Raw genomic sequence first — 5,112 nt, forward strand, 5'->3', positions numbered from 1 at the left:
GATATTATTATTGAGACAAATATTAAAAGAAAAATATTAACACTGAACCAGATATAAAATAAATTTATAAACAAAAAATGATCATCTTGATGATATTTATGCCATGTCCAGTTTTTATAAAAAAAAACAATGTCAGAATTATTGTTTTAGTGGTATTTATTGATACATTATAAAAGTTTTACCATGGAAGTTTTAAAATGTTTACAAAATCCCCAGTCAAACGAACGACCAACTCACGGCCGCCGACGACCAGAGGTTCCTTAAAGTTGTTTTTTTAAAAGTTTCTGGAAGTTATCTTTAGGTATTGAACAGGTTATTATTGATCAGTTCTCTTTGGTCTTCATACGGTCGGCGACTAGACGGGTCACTATTTTAAATAAATGGAAAACCTGTTAAAAATCTAATAGCAACGATTTTAAACTTTATACAGCTTGATTAGAATATTTGTATTGCAGAAGTCTATATCAATGTCATATGTTGACCATTAGAGGTCCAAGTTGGGCACTAGCTCGATTTTAAAACCTTGTCAAACTCTAACTGTTATGCCCCCGTCGTGGTCATATTAAAATCACACTGTCTTTCCGTGCGGTGTTCCGTGTCTGGGCGGTAACTTTGTCATGCAGGGGGATACTCTCACATAATTGGCACATGTGTTATCTTCATATGTCACATAGAAGACCCACGTCCATATCTCATAGTTCATGCAGGGTAGTCATTATGGAATGCTGCAAGCATACATTTGTCTAAGCGTTTATTACTTTTTTTATTATTGCAAATCGGCACAACTATAGTGAATAGTTGGTCGTTTCCGTGAGGTAAACTTGTCATGAACGGAGCTGTTTTTATAGGCATTTGCACATGTGTTTGGTACATTAAGATAGCGTGTCACTTGCAAGACTCTCGTTCCTACCTCTTACTGCATCACTCCACCGCACTTGATGCCAACCTTCATGCGGTCAGGCTTATGCTTCTAGTTTGAGTGACAGCTCTTCCTTAATATAGGCATATAACCTTGTCCTTTTGGCCATAATCTATATATTTTACACTAGGACGGTGTTATTGGATGACCTTGGGTATAATTTCTGACAAATTTTGAATTTAAAGCTTTATCAAGCAGCAATGAAATTTCGAAACATCTCAATACCTGAAAATTAAAATCAATTCAAGTACAGCTAGTTTCTCAATATTGTTCAGTAGGATTGTTTAACTTCAACTTTTTGTGATTACGCCCTTCTGGTCAGAGTTGGTTATTGAGGATCTTAAAGTTGAACCAATTTGTTATACATTTTTGTAATGGAAATTATTGAACTATGCCAAGATACGACCGACGTTCAGTGTGGTCTTGTGTTGTTTGGGAAACCTGAGTTCCTTGAGAAAACCAACTTATCCGCCTGATTGATTACTAACCAAAACTAACATTTGCCAAGGCCATTGTGAAAAATGAGCATGCTAAATACCGCGCTTAGCGGGCAAGCATGTATAGCTTTGTAAAGAATTCACGAACAAAATTTAAAGTTGTAAATCTCGTTTCAATGAATTTCAGTGGTAATCAAAGCGTCTTTATTAAATCGAGTTAACGCCTTTATAATATCTAAACTTTTTTATGCACATTGACTGGCGGAGCTTTTTTGGTTGCCTTGTCGATATTTGCAACGTTTAAAGGTTATTTGCACTCGGTTACAATGGACTGAATGCATACTTAGGGTGCATTTTGATATTTTGAAAGAAAAGCGCTCGTAGAGTCTATACACGGGTTACACTTTTGATTTAAACAGTAGCAAACAGTTTATAAATGTCAAAACTGGAAATTATATTTAGACTAATTACAAGGCAAAGTGGATTTATATAGATTTGACATGTGAAGTTTATAAATGAAACATAAAGTTTGGAAAAAATATAATATTAACAGAAAACCAGTTTCCGCGCCTGAAGACTGAAAACGTATTTATAAAAAAGAAAATCAATCCATTTGACCTGTTTACCTTTTAAAACCTGTCATCAATTTGTCTTTAGCGTTCTTAGTTACTGCCATGGTCTTTTAATACTAGTTTTCGGGTATTTTGCATGACCAATTTGATGATGATCAATCTTTTATTGTATTGAATTTCCATTGATAATCGAGGCGCAGAAAGAGTCGAAGGCGGGGAAGCGTTATAACTTAAATGTAAAATATAACATTAAACACACCGAAACAAACATTTCAAATTTGATCACGTCAACTGTTAAATTAAATGTTAAATGCATCCTGGACTACACCCGGTTAAGAAAAAACATTTTAGCAATCGGCAAACAGCACTTTCAATTTAATGGCAATTGACAAGATTATTTGTCTTGATGAAGTACGGGCAATGGTTTTATTACTGATCATGACAAGTCCAAAAGTATGGCACTTCGTCAAATGTTTTATATACCTAATCAAATTAAAAGTATTGAAAATTGGACAATGTGTACAGTTCTGCAGAAACATTCAACATTGGCCTGCCCTAGGATATTTTGTACGCTACATCAAATATAATTTTGATCATGTTGCACAGTACTACCAACACTTTAAAATGGCGTCATTTGCAGACGCTGGCTGTAACCTTCTGGCATACTTTTGAATTTAAAGCTACAGCAATTGAACATCAATGCCATGTTAAACCGTGTCAATTGGTGAAAATCAACATAACTTTATGTTGAGTAAATTGTACTAGATAGTTTTATCAGATTGTTTGAAATCTACCAGTTTGTTTTATCATCCCCATCGGAGCAGAGTTAAACGTTGAGGATCTATCTATCTTTAGTTTTAACTTACAGCCAAACCCCGTTGGCTAGAACTCCAAGGGACCGGCAAAAATATATCGAGCCTCGGGGAGTTCGAGCCAAGTGGGAATGATTACATTCCGTATAATGAAATCGGCAATTTTCATCAAGTTCGAGCCAATGAGGGAATCGAGCAAAGCGAGTTCGAGCCAACGAGGTTCGACTGTATTTATTATACATCAACCGTGAAGTCTGTTGTGTTAATGTAAGCTATATCACTCTCGTTGGCACGATGGTCAGCGAGAGTGTGGTCTTGTGTTGTTAGGAAAACTTGAGTATCCGGCGAGAACTATTTGCCCGGCTTGTTGACCAACCAAACTCACATTTGGAAATCGAGCACTGGGCTCCTTAGTGAAAAGCTAGAACGCTTACCGGACGAGCATTTATATAGCCTTGTACACGAATTATAACAAAATACTCAAACAAAATTTATAAAAGTTATACATAGCAAGTAAGATTAAAAAAATGTTAAATAATAATTCTTCTCGGGTTTTCTAGCTTCACAATTGAGTTAGGAAAATAACAGTATTTGTGACCTGTGTATTTCTCTATATAACCAATTGCTTTCAGTTACCAAACCATTTTCGTGTTGGCATTTGGCAATAAAACTTGTTGCCATAAGCTCGTTTTTATAAAAGCAAAACTCATCATAAACATACTTATGGCAAAAATAGGGAAATGTCTAATATTAGATCAAACCATTTTTAAAAGCTCTTTTTTTATACTCATTCTTATTTAAACCGTCCTGAAATAATCAATTTACGTCTTTGTAATATTTAAACACTTGATATATTGACTGCTCAAGAGGTATCCTATTACAGTGGCATGAAAAGATAGATAAATTCGTACACATAACTTAAAGAAGATTTTTTAAGGTTATATTTAATTAGCTTGGTTGTCGAGCTGGCAAACACGTTGAGATAAACTTGACACTCAAAAATCATTCAAAGTCAAATATCGTACTGATATACTTGTTACATTTAAAATGCTCTAATGGTGTTTTCAAAACAGTTAGTGGGAACAAAAGTTTTGGGAACGCAAACATTTTTATTACAGTGACTTTGCAAATTAAAGAAAAAATCCATTTTTTCAATATTTGAAGACATGCCTCGAATATTTAAATCTTTTCAATGAAGTTTACGTTTTCTATCTCAACTGTGCCGTTGGTAAATATTATTCTAAGCGCAGAAGTTTTGGTGATTTGCCAGTTATATTTGCTACAAAACGGTATGTCAGCGTATTTAAGTGAACCTAATCGTAAAACTGCAGATAATGCTACCACATCATCGAGTTGCTCGTTTACAATTCCTGAAAAAAAATGACGTCAACGTGTTGCCTTGGCACAAATTGCAACTTTGTAAAGCCCTTTTCTCCTTTTTGAAGCCTCCCAAACTTCTAAAATTTATCATTTCGAAATACAAAAACGCTCATGGAAGTAGTTAAATGCTTCTCAACTTAAAGGCTTTTTATTGTATTAATATAACAAAAATGCAAGTGCACTCTTTCTTTTGCAACATAGAGTACTTAGATAGCAATCCGCAATATAATTTGGTTATGTAGTCATATAAAGTAGTTATTTACCAAGACTGTTCAATTTTTTAAATCTTTTCTGAAAATGTATTTCAAAGATCATTGATATTTGGCATGTACTCTCCTTATGTAGTAGTCCAATATGCCCTTTACAAAAAAATGGTTCATATAATGCCCCTGGGGTTTAAGCTGGCAACATCCAAGGAGTCGTGAAAATCTTCCCAAAATATTTAAGGTACAGACTCTTGATATGAGGTATGTATCCGCATGATGTGGTTAAATCCTACATTAATCCACAGCAATAAATCACTTTATTAGCAACTAATGACCTTCTTAGCAACAAATGACTTCCCTAGCAACAAATGTCTTTAAAAGCAGGCAATGATTTCCTTATCACATTTTTTTAGGAATAACTTTCTTCCTTAGCAACCAGCGACCTCCTAAGCAACCACTGTTTTCCTTAGCAACCAATGACTCCCTTTCCCACTACATTTATCCAAGGCAACAAATGACTTCTTTATAAACTAATGACTTCCTTTGCAACGAATGATTTCCGTGGCAACTAACGACTTTCTAATCGACCTCTTAAATCTTCAGTAACCAATGATTTTCTCAGATACCATTGACTTTCTTAGCAACTAATAACTTCCTGACCAACTGCCTTCCTTCACAGCATCTATGTTAGTATAAACCGGTGCCTGCGGTCGATGGGTATATGGCGGAGTGTCTTAAATAACAGTAAAGTACATATATATATATGTTTGTTATTAATAAATTGTT

Source organism: Mya arenaria, chromosome 4 (assembly GCF_026914265.1).
Source record: "Mya arenaria isolate MELC-2E11 chromosome 4, ASM2691426v1".
Classification (NCBI taxonomy): domain Eukaryota; kingdom Metazoa; phylum Mollusca; class Bivalvia; order Myida; family Myidae; genus Mya; species Mya arenaria.